Genomic DNA, 25,366 nt, shown 5'->3' with positions numbered 1-25,366 from the left:
TTGGGGTCTGGTACACGGGGATGACAAGGACGCTCTTGGAGCATCACCTCACTGCTCACCCAGGCACTGCTATCAATAAACCTCTTTGTGCCTGACTCATTTTTATTTCTAACTTCTATCAGCAGTCATCGAATCGACACCTTAGTTCCCTTCAGCGTATTCCCGCTGGTGTCATTTTTTGATAAATGCCAAGAACAGCCTAGCAGCAGGAGGCCATTATCCTGTGACATGCTCCACTCTGCTCACATTATCGCTAAAATAACACGGACGCTCGCGCGAATCCCGCAGCAGCTCTGGCAGGGAGCAGAGCCCAAGGGCTGCCCAGCACCAGTTGGCAACTGGTGGAGACGGGTAGGGCACGGTGAGTGCTTCCCATAGAGGGGAATAAACATTCCAAGTGGATGTTCGGCACATTTCTATGCGATTTTTGAGTTATTCCTCTTTCTATTTCTTTTCTTCTCAGTGCCCCCATGAAGAGCCCACAATCTCGGTGACAAAAAGCAAAAGGAGGGAGAGGAACACTGCAGCCAAACCTAACAGCATTCAGCCATCACCTAAACCCTCCAATTTAGGTTTAGAATCTGGAAGGCTTAGCATCCAATGTGCTATGTGAGTTTCTGAGGCTGGTAGGGGAATGTCGAAACACTGAGCAGAGAACCGCTCCTGCTCATTTCCTCCCAAATTTGCCCATCCAATCACACTCCTCTTGAAAAAGGCAGATTTCAGGGCCCTCCCTGGACAACGAGAGTCTGATCCTGTTCCCTGCACGGCAAGGATTTGCCATCGTTTTGCATTAGCCTCGCACGATCTCGGTATTTATTTTTGCTAATATGACACAATTAAAGGGTAATCGTATCTGTACCTTTCATATCATGTCAGGCAAAATGAACACAGTTAGAAGGATGATGCTAATGTGACACGATAGGACACAGTTAACGCGACGAACTGTTCCAATTGAGTTAACGCAGGGATGCAGTGGAGGGGGATGCTGGTGGTGCTGCTCCCTGCTGCTCCCCATTGGAGCCACTGCATCCTGACAGGCAGCTGGGAAGGGACCACCGTGGGGATGGAAGGAGAAAAACCCATGAACTGGCACTGTGAGATGGCTCACACCTTGTTGGCTGCTTCTCCTCGTGCTGCTCAGTCTCTACTTGCAGCATCCCCAACACTTCGCACGCTAAGGAGCCCTCTCCATCTACAGATTTGAGGCATGGTGGCTAAACTTGGGGGAAATAATTAACAATTATTTCACAGGAGAAGGTTCCAGCTGGAGCAGTATCTGGTGGTTGAACATATATCTACCAAAGGATTGTTATTTAAGCAATAACCCTTGAGAAATTGGTCGTTACCAGCATTAAACGACTCAGCCCATTGCCAAGGATGGTTAACGCTCTAATAAACTGGTCATTAACTGCAGTAACAATGAATTTCGAGGGGATTATTGCTATTATAAACCTTAATCAATGGTTTATAACAGCAATAATGTGGTCCTTTCTTTTAATGGTAAGTAGTGCAGCATGAGCAGCCTGCTTGGAAATATTTTCGGCCGGGCTGATAAGACAAAAGCAGACGTTGGGAGCTCTCCAACTCTAAACACTTTTGGGGAGGAAGAAAAGGCTCAAGGAGGTCATGCAGAGAGGTGGGATGAGGTGGGGTGGGAGGGGGTAGGATGGGATAGGGATGAGACAGAATAGGATGGGGTTGCAATGGGATGGGGATGCAATGAGATGGGATGGGATGGTGTGGGGTAGCCATGGACTTTTGTTAGCTGCTTATCTACAGTGTGAAACAGCTGAGGAACAGGAAGGCCTGATACTCAAGCTGAGGTAGGTGTGCCAAAGCCCCAGTTTCTGTGAGCAGGCAGGGAATAAGCCAGCAACAGAGACAGTAGAGCCCCTGCCCTGCCCTTCAACCTGCCAACCCCAGTGCAGATGGACAGGGAGCAGCCCTGGCACACTCCCTTCTTGCTGTGCATCCCTTAGGAAACAACCCCTGGCGCCATGACAAGGGAGCAGCCTGGCATCAGCGTCCTTCCAGGAGGCTTAAAGAAGCATTCCTCATCCTGAGCAAGTGGAGCCGAACCAAAGTCTGCGGCTTGGAGGACTGCACGCTCTGTGCTCCCCGCAATCCCTGGCTGACTCAGGGCTCAGCTCTGCACCCAGCCAGGGAATTATCCCTTCTCCTGCTGCATGCAGCTGGCCTTCAAGCTGGGTCTCCCAGGGGAGCTCGAGCTGCACAGCCTGGCTGAGGAGTGAGTGGTAATCACACCCTGACTTCGGCAGAGATTTTCTCTCTCCTTTGCTTGAGGTTTTGATGGATCCTCAGAGCAGGTGCTCAATCCCTGCCCTTATCCCTGTGCTCCCGCTTGCCTTGTACTGCGTGAGCCAGGGCAAAGCCATGGCAGCTTTGGGGCTCTGGTCAGCTCGTGGCAGTCCCTGATGTCCTACATACCTTCTGCATGATGCTCTCCTCCCCCAAATGTCCACATCCCCTGCTGCTGGATGGTGACACTTCTTCCTCCACTTTTCTTTTTATTTTTTTGAAAGAGGGCTGCAATGGAATAAATTGGAAAGTTTACTTCATGTAGCATGGAAATAAAAAAGCTCATTCAGAAAGTTAATGATTTATTTTATAGTTTCATTATCAGGGTCACATTACTCAATAGCATTTCAAACATGTCATTTGTACAAACTATGGTAATTAAAATTTATAACGTACTTCATCAGCGGCATATGAATCTTTTAGCCAGCACTCTGCTGTCATATAAACAGTGTAATTTCAGCTGCAATTCACCCTTTATTGGCTCTCATTTGTGATTTAACAGCCATCAATGACTGTGCTATAAAGAATAAATTAACCATCCGTAAACCTTATGATGACAGGGACAGTCAAACAGACTTAAGCTGCCTCCACCAGCTCTGGTTAGCCAACAACCATCAGGCACAGGAGGTGCCATGCACGAGGTGCTGAGGGTGCTCGTGGCATCCCCAGTGCTCCCAGTGCTCCTGGTGGCTCTGGTGCAACCAGTGCTCCCATTGATTTCGGTGTCCCCAGTGTTCCCAGTCCTCCAGTGCTCCCCACGGCCAGCCCCACGCAGGCATCACCAACCCAAACCCCAGCAGCTCCAGCCCCAGGCTCCAGCTTTATGGATTTGAGAGCAAATCCACCACGAGCCATTTCTTAATCGAGGGCTCCTTGCAGCCGGCAATTATCCGGCGGCTTATTTGCGCCCATCTTCTGCAGAGGGAGCAATACGTTTTAATGGGATCCCTCCTATGCTTAGAGCTGACACTGTACAAAGCTAATAAATGATATGGATTGGATTTGTTACTGAGACATCTCCAAGGAGCCTGGGTCATACAGGCCAATAAAATTGGCCTCATAAATTTACCCTGACACACAGGATTACTCCAGCATTGCTGAGGTCACCTTCTCCCACTGATTTATGGCCGGCCCATGGGTTAATAATACTGTTTACGGGGCGGTTGTTTTCCCCTACACGTAGCAGATATTAATCAGTGCATGCCGGCCTTTTCGGCGCGCCGTGGGCGGGTGCAGTACTGGGGGACGCGGGATGAGGACGTGGTGGTGAGGGCGGGAGTGATTGATTTTCCTGGTGAGACTTTTCGTGGTCACAGAACCTCCCGAAAGCCCTCGGGGGGAGCGACAGCTCCCTGCAGCAGGAAGGGTTCGACATCCAGAGCTGCAGCTCCTGCCTGGACTGCACGGTGCCTCAGTGCCCATCCAGGTGTGCAGGACAGCGGTTTGGCTGAGGCTGAGATGCAGCCATGCAGCCGCTGGCAGCCATGCCAGCAGTCTTTTCCAGAGTGCACCACAGGCAGAGCAGTTTCACAGCCTTCATAGCTCTCAGGTGAAGCACTGCTCCACCAGCACAGGATCTCATACCCGGAGAAGCTCAGATTTCCCCCAGGTCAGCACAAGGGCAGTCCCTGCTGCAGCTGTAGCCCCATGTCTGCAGGTATCCAATGGCCTGAGCTCCTCTTCCGTGCCACTGAATCTCCCTTTGATAGCTTAAATAGTGCCAGGCACTAGGAAGCATTGCAAGGGGATGGCATCCCCAGTGTGCCTCTGCTCAGGACAGCTAAAACTCCCCTTCTAGGCCCTGCTTTTCCATCTCCATAGCTGAACTTTATGCATTCAAATTCATTTAAAAGTGAAGAGGGGAGCAGAAGGCAAGCAGAGTGGCCCTGGACATCCTGCACAGCAGCAAGGGGCCTTATGACAGCATGTGTCCATCTGTCCATGTGTCTGCATGTCCGTCATCTGTCCAAGTGTCCATGTGTCTGTGTGTCCATGTGCCCATCTGTCTATTGTCCATCGGTCTGCCTGTCATCTGTTCATCTGTCCACGAGTCTTTGTGTCTGTCTGTCCATTTGTCCGTGTTTCTCTCTGTCCATGTGTTTGTCGATCTGCCCGTTTATCCACGTGTCCGTGTGTCTGTCTGTCCATGTGTCCAAACATCCATTCCCATGCAATGCCATCCCTGCAGAGCTCCTTCCCCATCCCCACGTGCTGTCCCTGCAGCCAGCCCTGCTCTTGCAGCTTCATGTTCTCCCTCCTGCTGCCCTAATCAGACGGGACAGGTGAGATGTGCTTCAAAACACTGTAATCATATTTTAAATGGAAATGAAACGTGCGAATTAAATGTAAATTACGGCAGAATGGGAGGACAATCACCATTAGTTAAGGTCTGACACCTATTTTTGCAGACCTTTCCTAAATGCCACAACTTGTTTCTCCGCACTCATGACAAGGACGTGTAATTACGTGGCAGCTGCTCCCCCAGCCAGGGCACTCCCAGCAGTGAGGGACTGCGTGCGGCTCTGCGGAATTATGGAGCGGCGGTGATATTTTTATTCGGGAGCCATGAAAATAAACCTCGGTGTTTTCTCCCTGAAAAGGTGAGGCGGTAATACAAAGGGACGTTTTTATAGAGTCAATTTATTTAAGGGTTCCCCCATTTGCTTTTATATTGGAAAAATATGTGCCCTGTCGATGAGCCAAATTTTCTTCTTTATCCTTCATCTCATCCCCACCCCTCTGAGCCACCGTGGCTCCCGTGCCGTGAGGCCACTGGCCGAGCCATCCAAGTTCTCCCCGTGGAAGCACCCATGGCACATGCAGCACCCATGGAGCCTAAAATGGGCAGGGACAGCTCATGCTTTTGGGTGACACCTGGGAAAACTGAGAATCTCTGTCCTGAGGAAACTGAAAGCCAAGGGCTGATGTCACCTCTTGGTCACACCTGCAGCCTCTGGGCCATTTTTTTGGTTCTCTGAGTACCATACAGTAAATAGTCGAATGAAAATGATAGCTCTGACACCCTGAGCTCACTAAGACATTTTGCTCAGATGTATGAGTTTAGGATCACAGAACCATTAAGGCTGGAAAAGACACTGGAGATCCCCAAGTCCAACCCCAATCCATCGCACAGTGTCCACTGACCATGTCCCTCCATGCCACATCTCCATGCTTCGTGGACATCTCTAGGGATGGTGACACCACCGCTTCCCTGGGCAGTCTATTCCAGTGCCTCAGTGCTCTGAGAAGAAATTTTTACTGATATCCAACCTGAATGATGAGGAAACATCCATCTGAATGTGTTGCAAATGTCCTCTTTCACATCTGCAGACACTCAACCACGCTCCAGCAGCAGCAAGAACCACATTTTCTGCCTTTTTCCCTTCCCCTTTTCAAAGCAGAGGGATATTTGTGCTTAATTTCTTGAAATATTGAACTACAGGAAATGGAAATATATCATCCCACGTTGGGATAATCACAGCATTTAATTCTGGTTTCAGTAGTTCTTACTGTTATATATATATATATATATATGGTACATTGAAACAAAATGTATTTTGAAATGGAAAAAAACTCTATGCCATTTAATTCCTAAAAGGTCAACAGAAATGCTTTGGCCTTATCGAAATGATTTTCTCCTTTGATTTTTCTTTCCAAATGCAATTTCATCAGAATCAGTGCATTTCCACAAATGTTTCACCTTTGGTGAAATGGCATCCTCTGCCTGGGAAGGGGCTCATGTGGGGCAGTCGGATGGGATGCGTGTCAATGGACCAGCTGACCTCACTGCTTGGCCCTGTGCTGCATCCTCCCCATGCGAGGGCACTGAGAGCATCCGGAGCCTTCCTGCCTGTTTGCACAAAGCTTGCAGCATTGTCAGAAAGGAAAGGGTACCATCTGGTTAGCCCTTGTTTACTGCACACCCTGCCAGTTTGAGCTTATTAATCATATTTACCCAAGTATCTTAATTACTCCCTGTCTAGCGACTTGCCTTGCACTCAGCTGTTGACCCGCTCCCCTCCCCTCTCCCTCACTCTTCTTTTTCCCCGCTGCTTTTTTAATTCTTTTCTGTCATTAATCACAGGAGCGGGGTGAGCAGAGGAATCCTCAGCTGGAGCTCACTGCCAGGCTCAGCACAGCAGGGGACACCTGCACCCATGGGGGACCATGGGGTTGGTGCATGGGGACGGGCGTGCGGGGCCAGGTGCATGGAGCTGTGTGCGTGGCAGTGCATGGGGATGGATGGATGGTGGGACACGGGGGTGGATGGATTTGGGTGCATGGTGGTGCACAGGGCTGGGTGCATGGGAGGGCATGGGGTCAGGCTCTGTCCCCACCGTGCTGGGGATGGCGGCAGGCAGACACCATTACCGCCGGTAATTTGTTGATCCAGGCTCTCCTGGCGCTCCAGTGCGAGAGTGGCACCGTTTTCTTTACGACCTCATAAAGTCACAGCCGAGAGGCCGATTTGGAAAACAAACTGCCTCAGGTTGACAGATAATTAGATACAGGGGACATATTATACGCCTTTGCATATAAATGCGCACCGAAGCACATTGGTTCATCAGAAGTTGAGGCTGCGGGAGGAGTAGGGAGCCCGGCACATCAGGATCTACGCCCTGATGCCACTGGTTCTGTTTTATGGCTGATCCACCAAGCAGGGATGGAGGGTTGGCTTTGCTCTAGGCTCCGTTCCTGCAGCCACGCGAGCTCCTCGCATCCTGCGATTCCTCTGCCTACACCAGGGGTTTAGTGCAGCAGGGAGGAGCGGCTGAGTGGGGATTCATTGCCACCATCTCCATCTCGGTGTTCCTATATCATGGCCAAGCCTTACTCCTCCCGCCAGCAAGCCTGCTGAGAACAGCAGAGCAATTCGGAGATGCCACAGCCCCTGTATTTATATGGCAATTCAGCATCGCTCTCTGCCCGCCCCGAACCACGCGGTTCCAGGTATTAAAGCAAACCAAAACAGTTGGGGTTCCTTTTATGCTCTCCAAGATTTAAGGTGCTATTCAGATGCCTTGTCAGGCTCTCAGGGTTTTCTTTGCCAGTAGATCAGCCCTGCCCCACATCAGGGTGAGCCCTCTTTCCTGCTCCCCCCCATGTCTCCCTCTACTTTTGGGGGGAGGCAGGAAATGTCAAATGAATGGCCCTATTCCCAAGGAAAGCTTCAGTATCAATCATTCTCCCCCAGAAAGGGAATATAAAAATGTGTGTGGGAAAGATAAAGCTGTCAGAAAAGGGAAAGGAATAAAAATCCAACCCTAAACCCCCAGCAGCCCCCATGGAAGGAGGTGATATAAATACAGCTGCTGTCACTTTGATGAATTAGATCTTTTGTTAATTAGGATACATGGATGTAAGAGCTGTCTAAGCAGACAGAGCTCTCCTTTCCCTCCTCAGTCCAAGGTGTCGGTGGCCTTGCAATGCTGCGTTGGCATTTCTGCAAGCAAACAGAGCCTGGGTGCATCCCAGGACTGGGCTGTGCCTTTGGTGGGGATGTGGCAGAGTGGCATCGCTGGCACAGCCACAGCTGCCCCCGCCCAACTGAACCCTGGTGCCCCCAGGGCACTGCAAAGGAGACTCAGCCCTGCTTGGCATCCCCTCCTCATGCCCATGGCAAACTGGGACCTCCTGTCCCAGCTCACTTGGTCACAGCTTTCAGCTCTCCATACCCCTCAGCGGCCCCTGGCTCTGCAGGTCTCCTCCACGCCGTCCCCCCTTCACCGGAGCACCAATGAATGCGAGGGAGGGAGGGGAGAAAAAGTGCTGTGCTGTGTGGATTATTGTGTGTTTGTCATCTGGAGTGGTATAAGCTGTAGGTACAGCATCTCCCAGCGGTGATTTATGGCCGCTGTCAGGCGGCACCAGCGCTTTGTCTGCTGTAGCGTGGAGGATGAATGCCGCGCTGTCAGCACGGGCAGGGTAGTCTTTCTCTCGCTCTGCTCCGTGTGCTCGCTCCCCATTTCACGCCGCTGAACATAAACAATCTTTTGTAAACCTGACAGTCACACTTTCTTCTTTGGAAACATAACGCAGGAATGGATGACTCGGCTTTCACTGCCCCATTTCCTGGGCTGTGCAGAAGGGAAGATGGCGAAGGGGAGACCTCAATGAAATCCTCAAAAAGCAGAAATCCAGGAGCAGCATTGCAATGGGATCACAGCCTGCTCCATGAAGGATTCCCACATGCCTAGAGATGAAATTAGCCGTGGGGACACTGAGCAGTGTGGCAGCTGGATGGGGCTTGGCCAGGGCCAAGGAGACCTAAGACCATTCTCATGAGCAGATCATTGGGCTGAAGCTCCTCATCCAGCTGGAAGCAAGGCTGAAGTCAAAGAGAAGCCCTGATGGCTCCCATGGTCCTTCCCACCCCAGCCCTCCCCATGACTTTGGGAGCAGGACTGCCAGGTATAGGGCACAGCAGAGGAGGGGGATGGCTCACCAGGGCTTTGCTATTTCCTTTTCCAGATGGTTTGCTTTGGAAGTTCCTCCATGTGAGTTCTGAACATCTGCTGGGGAGGAGCAGCTTAGTATAAATGCGGAGAGATTGCTGGAAGGGCTCATTTGGGGAGGTGCACAGCTCCCAGTGCCAGCAGCAGCCTAGTGGCAAAGTCCTTGCCCTGTCTCTTCCTTGTCCCTTTCCCTGTCCCTGTTCCTGCCCTTGTTCTTGTCCTTGTCCCATAGGCAGCCATGGGCTCCCCATGATTCTAGAAAACCCACAGCTGTACCTCGAGTGCATTTGTGATGGGCCATGGCTCTGCCAAGCACCCTGAGAGCTTACAAAATGCACTTTTAACTATATATATATATATTTGTATAAATCTGAATGGCAAATAAGCTGCTGTCTTGCAGCCTGGCCTTTCCCATGTGTTTTAAAGCAATTATTTATACGTGTGAGCACAATCAGATGGGTGTTCCAGTGCCAGCACCACCTCTGTGCCATTAGCTGAGAGCAGCCAGGGCTGTGGCATGCAGGAAGCACAGAAAATGTGTGTAACCAGGTCATGGGGGTGGGAGGAGGAATCTTTCCTGGCAGTGTGGGGGATGCATTGCTGCCACGGCCCCATGGTGAGTTGCTGGGTGTGTGCTGGGAGCTCCTATGGCCACGGCTCTGTGCCAGCACTGACAGCCCATCACTCACTGCCAGGAAGGGGATTGCGACAGCAGATGAGGTGTAAGGAAAAAGGGGAAAAAAAGGCAGAAAGGCCAAAGGCTGGCGAAGGCTGAGGGATCTTCTGCTCCACGTCAACCTCCTCTTGGCCCACTGGTATCATGAAGAGCGCTGGTTCTGGGGAGGTGTTGTGTTTAATTGGAAGTTCATTTGCAGCTTCCAGTGATTTGCATTACTGCCCCCTACAAACAAATCTCTCATAATTCGTGTAAGACAAAACCCAGAGATTTTACAGAAAGCAAAATGCATGCAGAGAAATGAAACTGAGTGATGGCTTTGAAAGCCACACTGCAGATCCAATACGCTGTTGTCTGATGGCTTTTTACAACATACCAATGGTTGGTGTACGGTAACTTCTGCCAAGCAAAGGGACCACTGATCTTTGGAGTGTGCAATGCGCTGCACTGCTGTTCTGAGGGAACTTCCAAGGAAAAACACACACACGAAAAACTTGGAGAATGGTGTAGGCCTTTCCACCTCATTTGACCTCCTTTTTCTTCCCCAGAATGAAAATAGAAATCAGACAGGATTTGGGAAAGCTGAGGGAAGGGGAAAAAAGCTACGTATAAGAAAAGCATTTCTCTTAAATCCAACTTGATGTAAAATCCACTCAATGCAGGGCTCAGCTCAATATAGAACCTAACTTAATGTAGAACCCAACTCAGTGTAGAACCTGCCCAATGTAGAACCTGACTCAAGGTAAAATCCACATAGAGTAGAGCCCAACTTGATGTTGGGCCACTCTCAATGTAGAACATGCTCAATGTAGAGCCCACAACCCTCCTCCACCCCTGCTAGGACTGGTAGAAGTGCCCTAAGCTCCATACAAATGCAGAGGGCTTTGGTACAGAAATGGCCCAAATACAACTGGCTGCTACCAGAACCACAAAGCAATCTGCATCCCACCAGCTTATTCACAGCACTGAGGACACTGAGCTTGCCTGCAGCACATCCTGCGCCATTTCAACAGGAGCAGTGCTTGGCTTCCCCTTGCATTGTGAGTGCTGCATCCCAGCCTGGCAACTTCCCTTCTGCTTCTCATATTTCAGGTGCTGAGGTCACCTTGGTTGGGGTGGCAAATGGACTCCATCTGGAAACTTGAATATTGGACACAGGAGAACTTCCTATTGCATTTGCACGGTTGAGGTTCAGGACCTTCCAACTGCACCAAGCGATGTCTTCAGCTCTCAGCTGAACCCTGCACTCCTAGCTGATGCCTACTTCTAAGAAGCCTTAATGCTGTTTCCCTGTGCTAAACGACCCTCCTAAGCACCCATCCAGCTGCCACTGCCTCTCCTCATTCCACTGGGCTGAGCACTCTTCCTTCCATGGGAAACATTGATTATTTCCTCCTGCAGCTGCACTTGCTGCACACAGAAGTTATGGGTCTGTCCACACCTGCGAGAGAAACATTATCCTCAGCCTTCAAGGGTGAAGCATCCTATATTTAGTTGGACTAAATAATGATTCTTCTCTATCTTTCATATCAGGATTTAAGAGCACCCTGGAGCTACAAAGTTTATTAGAACCCATAAGAAGAACTGTACCATAAACGGGACAACTGCAGCCATAAAGCTGCACCTTGAAGATGTAACAAATCCTGGGGTGCTGAAGTAGGACGCGGTCTTGTCTCAGTCAGCAGAAAGGGAAAGAAAAAAAAGGAAAGAGAAAAAAGAAGAAATGCCAACTTAAGCAGAAAAGAGGCCTGGAAATATAGAGGAGAAGAAAGGAAAAATAATAATAATAATAAAGAAAAGCACGCAAGCTTGCATAGCCCACTCATGGCAGGAGCCCTGGGATGGGCACCCACACAGTAAAACTTGGCTAGGGTTAATGAGGAGAAAGGGAGAAAGTGGGAGAGGAGAAGGAGAGAGGGGGAAAGGAGGAGGAGGGTGTTATGGGTGGAGAGAGTATGGGGGGAGTGGGGCATTCCTGATGCCTTCCCCTTATTGGCATTCATTTCTTTAACTTGTCTGCTTTACCTCATCAGCATTTCTTTACCTACTGCTCCTCTCCAAACCTATGGGCTCTGAGCGAGTGCTCCTGTGGGCTGTGCAGCTCATGGCTGCCCTTGGGCACCAAGGAGAGCCCCGTCCTGCCCTGCAGCCCTGCTGTCACACTGCTTTACTGCACTGCTGTCAGATGGACTCCCTGACAGAGGGCTCTTTTATAACTAATGGAGTTCTATTTTGGAGAGGGAAAAAATGGAGAGCTAAGTGGGAAAGGGGAGAGAGGGGAACAAACCACACATCTTTCTACATAGGATCCACAGTTAATTCTTAATTAGAACTGACAGATGCTTCTCCCATAATCCTATTCCCAACATGTTCTGTTTGCTTTGTTTGGCGCTGCGTGATCCATGGTGGCACCGTAATGACCTTTCGCAGCTCGTCCTGGAAGTGTTATTGGCACTCCAATGATTTATTGCATGTTCCAGTTGATTACTGGGCCATTTGTCAACTTTTTTTTTCTTTTTTTTTTTTTTTGCTCTCCATAAACTTGTCTCCTGTGTCACTGACATTCGTGAGCATGAAAATTTAAACAAATAGCGGCCAGTCCTGCTGCTGCTGCAGCTTCAGCAGTGGGACATCTGCATCCAATGAACCCTGCTCCTGCTCAGTCCATTATTGGCATTTTGGTGCCACTTTTGGGAATCAGGGAAAGTCTATGCTGGAATGAACCACCAAAATAATGATCTTTGCAACTGCTGCCTGAGGACAAGCTTTACAATTAGCACCACAGCTTTCACGAGGGTGGATAGAGATAGAACAAGGGGGAATGGTTTTAAATTAAGACAGGGGAGGTTTAGGTTAGATATTTGGTGGAAGTTTTTCACCCAGAGGGTGGTGATGCACTGGAACAGGTTGCCCAAGGAGGTTGTAGATTCTCCATCCCTGGAGGCATTCAAGGCCAGGCTGGATGTGGCTCTGGGCAGCCTGGTCTGCTGGTTGGTGACCCTGCACATAGCAGAGGGTTTGGAATGAGGTGATCATTGTGGTCCTTTTCAACCCAGGCTGTTCTATGATTCTATGATTCGGTTTACATAGCAGAGGAAGGAGGAGGAATGGGGGATCTGTGTGATAGTAGCCATCAGTGCTACTCAGATTGGTACTGGGGTGGGCTGTTAGATGCATGGATCAAACTCCCAAAGACAAATCCCCATCCTGAGCAGGGCCAGCTGCTCCCTACCAACAAATCCCCATCCCTCAGAATGGTGTGATAATGGGGAGCACCCGGATGGGAACGCAGTGGCTGCTGCAGTGGCCTGGAGAATCTGCACTGCATTTCGAGGAAGCATTTCCAGGCGCCTGTATAAATCACCACTCCTCACTGCAGTAAAGGCAAAGCATTGTTTCACTGCGGTGACATCAATGCAGGCCACATAAATTATTTTTTATTAAGTGTGCAGTGCCCTGTAAAAATACACACGCAATCTGAGGGTACTGCAGAGCGAATGCAGGAGCACAGCCAGCTCTGGGCAAGGAATGGGATGGGAGAGGAAACGCTGGGGTGGGAGTGGGGTGGTTGGGTCTTTTTCCAATTCCAGTTTGGATCGGCATGTAATGTATGGCTTAATTTCCTCTCAAATTAGACACTTGATAAAAAAAGTTATTATATCTGTCAAGTTGCCAGTGCTTTTTATGAGTGTGATAAACTAAGAACCACTGCTTTACAAACCTTGATAGGATGTTTCAGTACCTGGAAAACAATTTTATTGCAGCCTGGACTACTAACAAATTGCAAATACTGATTAAGCCATAAAGTTACAACAACATTAAAAAATAATGAGAGGTTATTGCACGGGGGGAAGGCTCTCAGCAGTGGATGCAGCCGCCCGCTCTGGGCCGCAGCTGAACTGCATGGTGCGTTCCCACCATGGGAGTCAGTGTGAGGATGAGGGATCTGGATGGCGATGGTTCCCCGTCTGTAACATTGAGATCAGAGCACAGTTCAGCATCAGGCTGCTCAGGGGCTGCTTAGACCCCCAGATCTATGCTGGGAGGCACATCTGCCTTTGCCAACCAGAACGGGAAGATCAGGACACGGTGCAACTTTTGGGCACCTTTTCTGTTGTACTCTGAACCAAATGTTCTCAAGAAGCAGCACTGCTCACCAGCATCAGGTGAAGGGGGAGACCCATATTTCAGACCCAGTATGAGCCACATGGAACTGATTTCCACCTCTCATTAATAACTGGTCCATTTTTAGACCAGTGACAGTAGGAACTACATCAGGGACATCACAAGGACAACACAATTGCCTCCCAGCTCTCCTGCTTGGTCCACCCTCACAGAGCAGAATTGCTCCAAAGTGGGGCATTCAGCACACCTGCATGTCACATCTGACCCTGGCTCCATCCACCTGCACCCTGCAAGGATGGATGATGTGCTTCACAAACACCTGAAGAAGAGCAGCAGAGGGCAGTTGTATCAGGAAACCTCTCCAAATCCAAGGTGATATTCTCCCTTCTTTTCCTCCCTGCTGTCTGCTGAGCTCTGCTGGCTGTGCAGGTACTCACAGAATCACAGAATGGCCAGGGTTGAAAGGGACCTCATGGATCATGAAGCTCCAACCCCCTGCCACATGCAGGGCCAGCAACCTCCCCACTTAATATCAGACCAGGCTGCCCAGGGCCCCATCCAATCTGGCCTTGAACACCTCTAGGGATGGGGCATCTACAACCTCTATGGGAAAACTGTTCCAGCACCTCACTACTCTCATAGTAAAGAACTTTCCCCTGACATCCAACCTAAATCTCCCCTCCCCAGCTCAAAACCATTTCCCCTTGTCCTGCTCAACTGGACACACACTTGCCCTATCCTCCTACTCTGCTCCACACCTCTTCTGCTCCTGAAGGGCAAACTTGCCTTGCAGCCCTTCCTCCCCATGCTATGCTCAGGGCTGTGCTCAATCACTGCATGGCTGACCTAATGGCACTGCAATTAAAGCCACATAGGGTTATTGCTACGCCAGAGCTGCTGCGGAGGCCGCTCACATCACCGCCAGCCTCCGTGTCCCTGCACATCCCTTTCCTCACCACTCATCCACCCGGTGCTTTGCAGCCCCTGTGTGCACTGCCTGCAGTCAGCCCTCGGGTTGTTCTGCCCCTGCATTCTGTCTCACACCATCCCAGAGGTGAGCGCAGCTCTGAGTGGTGCCCGATGGAAACAGCGCTGCTTGCGAGCGTGATCTAACGGCGTTTCCTTATGCACACACAGAACTGGCATTTTGCTAGATTTAGGGAAGTAAGCAAGACGTATTTGTCTGCGGAGGCTTTGCACCTTCGGCAATTATGTCTGCAGTCTGGAAAACAACAGCAGCGGGGTTGCAGCGGGGAGGGAAAAAAAATTCTATCATGTCAGAATAATGAGATCTGTGATTTCAGCACTTACTGGGTCAGAGACGCACGCAGTGTGTTATCTGTAATGCTTTCCTCTGACATTCAGGTAAATTGCATTTATGGAGAGGACACCAGGCAGTGGTGCGGGGACGTGGCTGGCCCCTGTCGGATGCTCTGGGGGGTGCTGGGGCAGCCCCCATCCATCTGCAGCAGCAGGGGTGCAGGGATGCAGCTGCACAGAGTGCATCACTGAGCGCTGAGCCCCACAGTGCTGCTCCTCCTATGAAGATAAGGGTGGTGGGAGTTCACCGTGGCCAAGCTCACTGAGCAATGTGCCATGCACCTGCAGCTGCTTCCCAAGCAGACAGGATGGTGCCTTCTCCTAATCTTCCCTTTGCTTCTTCCCCACATCCCTCATTGCCCAGGGTTTCCTTACAGCTTTTGCTTTTTCTCTTTTATTTTTTTTTTTCCATCACTCCTTTCACTCTTTCCAGCAGAGGAAGAAAACTGTGCATGGACCACAGAGCCCTTCTTTTCCAGCTGTTAGATAGAAATACTGCCTGCGCCCATCCCAGGACCAAACCTCCCACTGCGGGAGCGGCTGCTGCAGCCCTGGGCCAGCCCTGCTCTCTGCCAGCAGCTCCTATGTTTACAGCTTTCCTTCAGGGCTTGCATTACAGGATCTGGAGTTTGTCTTGGAGCTGCTCTGCCCCAGGCAGTGCTGGGGGGGAACCCAGAACCAGCACTGCCCACCGTGGCCCATTCCCATGGCTACTTTGTACCTTGACGGGATCGACCCACAGCGATACAAAGCTCTCTCCTCCCATCCGACTGCTGATCTTTTGGGCAATTATTTGGAAGTAATGAAAGTGAATGCATGACATTTAAAAAAAGAAACTCCGCTGTCAGCAGGAAAGCTGCCACATTCCTCCTGCACCTTGGAGAATACGCTTAGCTTGAAATAATGTTCATTTTAGCAGAGTTGTAAATTACAAGTGTGCTGGGGTCTTGTGGGATTTATTACCATTTGGAAGGAGGTTATAGGCCTCGCGCTGTTGCTGCTGCATCTGGTGCACGGTACAGAGCAGCCACAGAGCAAAATTTGGAGGCAAAAGAAAGCACCTTTTATAGCCCCTCTCGGGTGGCTTGTATCGCTCACATTACACATGCACACACACCACCTCCAGCACTACGCAGGAAGGATTTCACAATCCCTTTTCCCGGTTGCCTGCTGTAATTGATCCGCTGTTATTAATGCCGACCAGGAGAACTCGCTGGGCACGGCGGCACGGAGCGTGGCACAGAGCCCCCAACCGCGGCGCGGGGCCGCGTCCTCAGGGATGGCCCCACGGGTCTGTGCTCGTGTTTTCCATCGCAGGTGTTTCATAAAACGTAGCCCCAGCCCTGGCAGGAAACAATAAGCTCGAGCTTCCTCTGCATGGACTGAAGGGATTTCTCCCTCCCTTTTGGCAGGGCTGGGGCTCTGCTAATGGAATGTGAATGTTCCTCAATCCTGACCCTCCTGTCTTCAGTCTGTAAATGGTAAAGGCTCACCTTTAGTCTGTGCCATTAGTGATTAATTAATCTCAGTGTTTATTTAACCCATCCCTCCGGGTGAGGGTTTCTGCACTGAGGATGGTGTGGTTCCCTCCTTTCCACCACCAGCCTTGTGGGTGCTGACCCCCGGCCATGGGATACTGCAGGGTTGTTTCTGGTGGCACATGGGCATTGTCCCCCAGAGGGTTTGGCACCAATGTGGCACCAACTACTGGGAGAGCTTCAGCTCCTGGTGCTGCTCCAGTCCCAAACGAGGGCAGGGATTCTCTTACTCCGCGATCTGTTTATCTCCGTGAATGCCATTAATCACGTTCAGTGCCCAGATGGCTTATAACACCACATCCATCCTCTAAGAGCTGTTATCACGCACCCCGAAGATCTGTCAGATGAATAGCCAGGTCAGATGCAGCTGCTCCAATATCCCAAAGAAATCCTATTTATCATCTCAGATGAAACCAAAGCAGTTGCCCCCCCGTCCCTCATTGGGCTGGCTGCACTGCAGCCCTCCAGCCCCCAGCGGGTTGGCTGCAGAGCTGTGTTTCTTGGCCCTTCGCATCCCGCTGCTGCTGCCTTCCATCTGCAGCCCCGTGATAAATGGCCGTGGGGTGCCAGGTACAGTTCAACGCTAAAAAATCCCGATGTGTGACTTCGGCATCTCATGGCAAGTCATTAATCTGGAGGGAGGCCGGTGCCAGGAAGGGGCTCTCCATTGCTGGACCCGCTCCGTGCAGCCGATGCCAGCGGCGGGGAGGAGGGAGGAAAGGCTCCATCCATTTTCCACGAGAAGAGCTCTGGGGCCGTTAACCCTCTCTGCAGCCCATATCCATACAGGGGAACCTGGGGCAGGTGGCACGTAGCCCCCCCAGGAGACTATGCTGCAGTGGGAAATGCAAAGCCCAACTGGTGCCTGGAGCAGAGAACAGGAACCACGGGCACCGGGTGATGCCCCAGCCCTGGGCATGGCTCCTCTTGCCCTGAGGATCCCCACTCTCTTCTCAGCACACACACCCCGAGCCACGTGCCTGGTGCCAAATTGAGTTGTAGCCGTGAATTATTTAGAAGCATCAGTGGAATATTGTTGTATCAGTAACGCAGACTATCAGTTTGTGGCCTTGGGGCTGCCTCAGTTACACACTCCATCACTATTTTCTCTCATGAATAATGTAGGAGCGGAATTACTCTGCATGTAGAGAATTCATACCCTGAGAAAACAAGGTTGCTCCAAAATTAATTTTCCGTACTAAAAGAGCGACAGAAAATCAATTAATCGCATATTATTCTATACGGAGACAGAGTAAGGGAAACAGCGAAAATGGCTGTAGCTATACATCAGCAAATGCTGTATTGGCAGAGTGCTTTGCAGGGCTGTGAGTTACTGCCTGCTCTGAGCGAGGGGAATATATCCTGCCCCGGAGAGCCCTCCAGTGCTGGGATGGGCTGATGGCAGCCCTATATGGCCCCGCTACCATGGGCCAGGGTGAGCCCACCTGGCTCTGCTCCTCCTGCAGACCCTACGAGCACCATGGGGATGCTGTAACCACACTGCGACCCACGTCCATCGCACTGTCTCCTCAACAGTCACAGGCTTAAAAAATGGCATCGTAATGAAGGGACAAGAAATGATGAGGCCAACCTCAAAAGAGAGCGGAGCATCGACAGCATCTTCAGGAGTAGGACTCAGAGCCAATGTAATGAAGACTCAGGCTGTTTTTCTCACGGCAAATTGTTTTCCCCGAGCACCCAGCTCCTCTGTTATCTCTCAGCACTGTTACGTTTCGAGGGTCATCACACAGTGCAGATCATTATTCCAGCAAAGAAAGCAGCGGCTTTCAAAGTGTTCACAACAACAACAGCTGCAGCTGTGATGGCATTTACAAGTTCCAGCCTAGGCGTTATTAGCCAGGATGGTTTCTGAGCTGAATTTATGGTTGATTTTTTTTATTTATTTTTTTTTTTTTTTTAAAGTGCTGTTAACAGGAACATTTGAAGAAGCAATGACCGTTCCCTGAGCTGTGTTCAGTGAGCACCAAGCCGTCCCCGCGCTCTTGCCTTGCTTGGGCAAAGAGCAGCCATTGCTTTGGACCCAATGCCACTTTGTCACCGCTCCTCCAGCGCTAATGCAGACACTTTGAACGCGGGATTATTCTGTCCACCCCCTTTAGACTAAATCTGCCTTGGAAAACAAATGACCCTGTTGGGCTCAAAACGCTCCCGCAGCTGACTCCATAATGAGCTGTTTATTATAGTTCCCATAAGTGAAATCCATTAAGGCTGACAGAAACGCAGCTAAAGTTTACATCCAGCATCCGTTTGAGGGGAGTTCTGGGCCTGAATTAAATTTGCCCCTTCCCTCCTCCACCCCGGCAAAGCCATACACGACTCTTAAATGAATTTTCCATCGTTATTTTCCAGAATAACGCAGAGCTTTGCTGGGCCCTGGCTGATCTGGCAAGCTGTCCGACCTGCCTGCTATGAGTCAGAGTTCTCCCCCTCCCAGTGTCAGCTTTCAGTCCTGAAAACTTGAAAGGAAGAAAGGTAGTTTAAGAATGACATTGTTCTTTAGATCTTAGTGAGTAATCTGAGTTTTTTTAAACGTCCTTTCAAGACTAATAGTGGTGCAATGGCGTTACGATTGTGGCTGGCTGAAAAATGGAGTTTCCATTGTGTGAGAAGTTCTGAGGTTCCTCATGAGAATGATTGTCCCAAATTTAGACAGAAAGCCAACGTCCGTCTGCGCGTTGCAACCCAAACAATTAATCTTCTTCTGCTGTGTCAATTATAATATGACCTTAATGCAGAACAGGACTGTCAAAATGAAAGATCTGGGGATTCTGAAAGCAGAATCTCTTCGTAGTTTTCAAGAAGAAGTTAAACAGACTGACATGTTTGTGAGGGGCAATAATAGGGGTGGGGGATAAGGAAAGATAAATGATGATCCCAAAGGTGACATAAACAGGAGTGCTGCTGTCCAGCCATCCCAAACCATATCCCTGCTATTATGTTTCCTTCATCCCCCTCCTCCAAATGCAGCATCGCTCCACAGCTCCAATGGCTCGCCCAGAGCTGTACTTCACCACCACATCACAGCACCATCAGCACTGCAGGGTCGCAGTCAATGCACATGAATTGAAAAGAGGTTTGATGGCTACACCTTGTAAATCTAGCAGGAAAAGAGTAATTTCTATAGAGTTGTGTGTGGTACGTGTGCAAGCAGGAGGGACTGTCTGCATTAGCATATAAATGCATTTAAAGTGAGACAAATACTGGTGGTTTTGGCAAGCAGGATACCTCTGGAATCAGAAATGTAAACTGTTTAGAAAAGGAAACGTTTTTGTTTAAATGTAAGGAGAAGGCGGCTTGGGAAGGTAAACATCCTCCCGGCGAGGCCATCGCTTTCGGAACTGGTGCTGCCCATCTGTGTGCTGAGAAGGTGAATGTCACCCAGGCAAACTTCACCGCATTGGAAACCTGAAGGCAGAATTAGGTCCATTCTGTAGGGCACAGTACATCCTTGAGGCCATCTTGGCTTCATGACGTGGTTGTGCATGAAAATAACGTTTGTATGGAAGAATCCCATCGCAGACCTCAGTCCTCCCATGAGCTCCCTGCACGTGCTTTGGGCCCATGGAGCTGAATGGGCACAGCCCCGGTGCAACAACAGCGACTTTGTCCCAGCGGCCGTGATTCTGTCTGCTCATCACCAGCGTTTGTTTTGGAAACAGCTGTTAGCCTGTGCGGTAAAACATAAGATGGAAAGTGTCACAGGAATGTGGTTGTCATGTGAAACCTTTCCGAGGAATGGCAGGGAGATTTATAGTTTGCATTTGGTTTTAATTCGATGCATATGGCAGCAGATGCTGGAGATCGGGGAATGGCACTCGTGGCCAGAGTGCATTTTTCGGGGCTGGCGGTGGCCCTGCTTTTGGGATGGGAATGCATTTCACTGCAATGCACCCGCTCAGTGCCGGTCCTTCCTTCCTTGGCAGCTTCTTCCCAACTCTTTTCTCACTGTTCTGCGATCCGGGTATGTGGGATTAGAAATTAAATGCTTTTTCCCTCCCTCCCAGCTTTGCTGTTGGGAAAAAAACAAGCCAAACAAGCACAAACAAACCCAAAGCAGATGTGGCCGTGCAATGAAAGAGGAGAGCACTGTGCAGCCCTGTGGGAGCTTCCACGTGGCTGCAGGCTGCATGGGGCTGCGCTTATGGGAGTGGGCTGGCGGCAGTGGAGGGGGCAATCAGAGCACCTCATCCATGAGGAATTGGAAAAATGCGATGTGATTCCTTCAAAAGGAAGGAGAGAGAGCGAGCAATGCAGGGAATGCCACAAGAGTCATGCAGGCAAAAGTCTGCAGCTGGCCGAGCTGGAAAACAAATGATTTTAATCAGCTGCTATTCAACCACTGTCAGCTCTGATTTACTGTGTTCTGCCAATTAAGGTCTGGGGGTGTGGGGGGTAGGAGGTGAGAAACAAAAGCACAGTGCCGGGGGAGAGGATCAGCAGAACAGAGCAGGATGAGGCTCTCACACCCAGAACCCCCTGTGCACCCAGCAAGGTGCAGGCCTGGCAGACAGTGTGCAAAGCAGGGGGGGGATCTCTGCAAGCCAAGGTGGTTCCCAAACACATCTTTCATCCCTGCCGCTCTCACGCAAAGCAAATTGCTTCCATGAGCTGAGAATGACAGCATGACTCAAGGTCTCTTCTCCCCCTCCTGGATCATGACAAATGGATTCAGCACCAACAGTTCCAGTAGGGCTGCGATATGAGCTTTCCGCAATTAATTAGTGTGGCTAAGTAGCAAGCAATGAAGAAAATTAAAAAGAAACACCGTCTTCCCATGTAGTGCTATCTGGGTATTTGCACAGCTCCCAGCTCAGGTGGCAGTGAGCAGCCTGCAGCCTTTGATCCTGCAGCAACTGCAGAAGCATTGGCGTTGGCGATGCACTCCGGGACCCGTTTGCACCGCTGTGCTCCTGGCAGAGCCGTGTCACCACGCTTTGTTCCTCCTCTTTAGCACTTTGATTTGTGCTGCTCTGCTCAGAATCTCCCTTGCAGCTTGTTGACTTATCACTCATCCCCGCGAGTTCCCATTCTCTCTTCCCCTGACAGCTTTGCCTAATGTACTTATTCATTCAATTTAAATAAATCGAACACGGGCCTATGACAGCCGATAAGTGAGTCACACAAGAACAAACAGAAAGGAAGCACTGCAAATAGTCAAATGTCAAGTAGGAATGGAAAACTGTCCCTACAGCTTCAGCGAACCTTAGATGTCTAATATTTATGGCCAATTGATGTCATTAGAAAGTAAATAAGCCCTCTTATGCTGCATTACAAAAGATTAACTGCAAGCAATGGAGTTTAAATAGCACAGATAAGTGCAGATGGAAATAAACCTGTTTAAAGCTGGAAATATTTGCTGAACCTCCTTGCTGCTTTTAAGATAATTGATCTCTGTATATCTGCATTGAATCTCCCCATAAAAGCTTTGAAACGTCTTCTGGCAGCGCCCGGCTCCCGGTGACTCACCCTCTCCGTATCGCTGCGGGGCGTGCGGGGCTTTGGCATTTCTCAGCACTGGGGGTGGGAGTGCGGGGCCACCACCCATGGATGTGGACTCAGTGCCCGCAGCAGAGCTCTCAGCTCCAAAACTGTCAGAGAAATAAATCGCCCTTCAGATATTGCACTGCGCCCCAGCTGAGGATCTTTGGAAACAGCCCCGCCTGACAGATATTAATGAGTTACATTGTGCTGATAAGGAAAGCGAGCGAGTGAGCAGAAGTGCTGTGCTTGGGAGCTGTGCTCTGCAGTGCCCGCATCGATCTCTGGAGCACGGCCCTCCTCGGGCAATGCTGGTGCTCAGGGTTATGCCCTGGCTATGCTTTGCACAGCCCTGCAGTGCTCTGCCCCGTGGCCATCAGTGCTGGGGTCCCCACTGTGGGTCCCCATAGCAGTCTGAGCACCGCTTCTCCTCTGCAGCGACGTTTATGTGATCCCACAGCACTGCTTTCAGGATGATTAATCTTTGCCCGGCTGTGTGTTTAGGCTCTCCATAAAGGCAGGTGCATGTGTTCATGCGCTGCTGCTGTCAGGGCTGTTAATGTAAGCGTCTGTTTTACAGCCCAATTGACAGCCGTATTGTTCTGGCAGGGTTACAGCTCTGACATGTGGAATCAATCTTTTTAACCTGTCAATTAATCAGAGGGCAGCTGTCAGCCCGGCTGAAAGGCCTGAAGGACAGTGCCCTTTCAATGGATTATACTGGATGCTCAGCGGAGTAAAATTGAACGCTTCAGTCTCGAGAAACTCTCACTGAATTCCGAGCGATGCTCAGTGTGTGCTGCAGGCCCTGAGCCCAGCACGGTGCTGCTCAGCCATCGGGGAAACCACCACTGCCCACCTCACAGCTCCCTCCTCTTAAATCAGGGTTCTCATCACTGCCTTCAGAGCAGACGCTGGGAAGTGGATGCAGATATCCCCTAGAATGGCTCAGCGTGGCCAAAGACCCGGCAGCCAGCAGTCCAGAGAGGAAACAAAAGCGTAACCTTGAGAATAGCTGTGTTCCCCCGTCCCTTCAGCCTAATGCATTGCGGTGCTAGCTGAGCGGCCACTAATTTGATTCATATGAGAAGTTTGACCTTATTCCACCAAGTGTTTTCCAGCCTGGGCTTCTCTAACTGCTTGTTTATAGAGAGTATATGGAGCATTTTATGTTTTTTCAGCTGTTTAGGAACTTGGGTTTTTAAGGCTGCCCCAAGAGAGTGGGGCACAAGGCACAGCCTCCCCTGGTGCCCAAGAACCCTCCCCTCCTCTGGAAAAGGAGAATTTGGTGGTGGTCAGCATGAGATGAGCCCCATTGCCACCACTTTTCTTCAGCACAAAGATGGAGCACTCAGCGCTTCCTGGGTCATCCGACAGTGATGGAGACACTGAGAAGCCCTTCTCAGACCTCTTAGAAACACCATTTTCTCAGCTGAGATGGGATTTGGGTGCCAATGTGTTTAGATGGTGGATTTTTTTTCCTTCTTTTTCCTCTCTTGCCATACAGCCCTGGATAGATGGCACATGCAGAGATCACCCTCATGTCTGATGGCTTACAATGGTTGGCAAATGGCAAGGTGGGAGGCAGGCACTGATCACTGTGTCAAATGCCACCGATAATTTGCTGTGGGGTCCTGGGAAAACCTGCACAGAGGTTGTCAGCACTTTGACAAAAGCACAGTGGCACTTTTGGAGGAATGCTGGATCCCAATGAGTGGCACAGGGTGAGGAGATATGCGATGGGAACAGGACAAACCTTGGGAAGGCATTGGCTCCTAGGCTGCTCCGAGCAGCCTTCTGTATTCACTTGATTTATTCTCACATTGCACGGCAGGAAATAGAGAAATATTATCTGCTGTTTACCACCGCCAGCCAAAGATGGAGTGCCCTGCTCAAGGTCATGGCTGTGGCACCAGGTAACTGTGAGCCCCAATCCTGAGCAGGGGCTGTGCACAGGGGGCTCCAGGGACTGCATTAGAGAAGGCACCAAAGGGCTGTAAATGGTAATGGAAATATTTTCATCTTGGGTCCTAATGGAAAAAGCAGGAAGTCTGAGCACACAAAACGTCTCCTAATTTGCACCTGAGTCTCTTAATCAAATGGAGCTTTCAGCCCCAATCCCAAACTGTGCTTTTTCAGAAAGGATTTCAAAAAGATCATTCATCAGGAGGAGCAGAAGCTCAGAGAAGCCATTAACACCCATTCTATTGATGGAGAGAAGGGAGGTGACTGATCTGCAGTTCAGCTCACACTGCTTCTCCCCATCCCATCCCTATTCCCATCTCCATCCTCATCCCATCCCTACCCACCCCATTTGCTGGGGCTGTCAGCAATGCTGTGGGTGGGCAGGAGGGCTCCTGGGGTCTCAACCCCTGCAAAGAACCCAGGCTGCACACATGGTGTTTTCAGCTTTGCCTCTGCCCCATGTCACCACGAGGCCCTCACAGCCCAACTGCAGCTCCCCGCTGCTGCCTGGCATGGAGCCTTACCCGAGGATAACTCAGACGCCATTCATCCTCATTCCAGCCACAGGAACAGGAGGATTTTAAGGTGAAATTGTCTGATCAAAGTGAGTTTACGGAGCTCCTTTAAACAAATTTTTACAATAATAATTTCTCTGTGCAGTGTCTGCAATAAAAAGACAATAGATGAGATGGCCATAGAGCGAGCCCAGGGCCGTAAATCACCGCAGGGCCCCGCGCTGCTCTGCCAGCATCCTGCACTGCCTCGTGTGCTTTATGGTGTCATCTGCGTCCCAGCATCCCCAGAGTGAATTACAGCCTCGCAGGCAGCGGGTGGCCATCTATTATCCTACATGTAAACAGGTATTCAAATAGCAGCTTCAGAGCTCTCTCCTCGGCATTTAATCATGCCTGTAATCTAACCCCAGTCCTTGCCAAGGTCACAGCTCTGATTGCTCTTTCTCCAGCGCTGCAGGTTTCAGCCAGCAGCAGTGACAGCCTCAGACGAGCTGATTGTCCCCCAAATTAACTCTGATGCTCTTTGCAGAATAATGAAGCAACAACGCAGTCCGATCGTCAGCCTGGAGCCTGGCTGTGTGCCCTCAGCTGCTGGGAGGTGAGCAGTGCCCACGGGTGGGATGGGACAGCCCCAGCTGGGTTGTGATCGGGGCACATCCCATGGCCGTGGCCCCATCTTGCCTTCCCCATGCTCAGTTCTCGCCTCAGTGGACTCTGAGCTCCCAGGCACAGGCAGTGCAGTCCCCACAAAGCGCGATTCACGGCGTGGCGCAGACAAATGCATCCGGATCCCGCGCTGAGCTGAAGTCAATGAGAGCTGAAGGTGCTCAGCAAAGCTTTTAAGGGATCAGGTCCTTGAAGCATGATCAATAATCAGCTCATCATCCTCCCCGCTCCGCTTTCCCCCTTGCTGCCTTTCTAAAAGCAGCTGAGAAATTCCTCAGTCGCTGC

General features: G+C 50.5%; 1 long non-coding RNA gene across 2 annotated transcripts in view; it reads right to left on the bottom strand.

Annotated features, from left to right (window-relative positions):
* The window catches only part of LOC125685310 (uncharacterized), a 101,564-nt gene that overhangs the window by 21,745 nt on the left and 54,453 nt on the right, over window positions 1-25,366 (bottom strand). The window contains exon 3 of one of the 2 annotated variants that reach the window (XR_007373422.1): window positions 2,451-2,550. The exons of the other annotated variant lie outside the window; for it this stretch is intronic. This is a non-coding gene — a long non-coding RNA (uncharacterized LOC125685310). Of the gene's footprint in view, window positions 1-2,450; window positions 2,551-25,366 lie in introns of those variants that run through there. 2 annotated transcript variants of the gene reach the window in all.

This window comes from Lagopus muta, chromosome 27, assembly GCF_023343835.1.
Source record: "Lagopus muta isolate bLagMut1 chromosome 27, bLagMut1 primary, whole genome shotgun sequence".
Classification (NCBI taxonomy): Eukaryota; Metazoa; Chordata; class Aves; order Galliformes; family Phasianidae; genus Lagopus; species Lagopus muta.
This window is presented reverse-complemented; position numbering and strand designations above follow the sequence as displayed.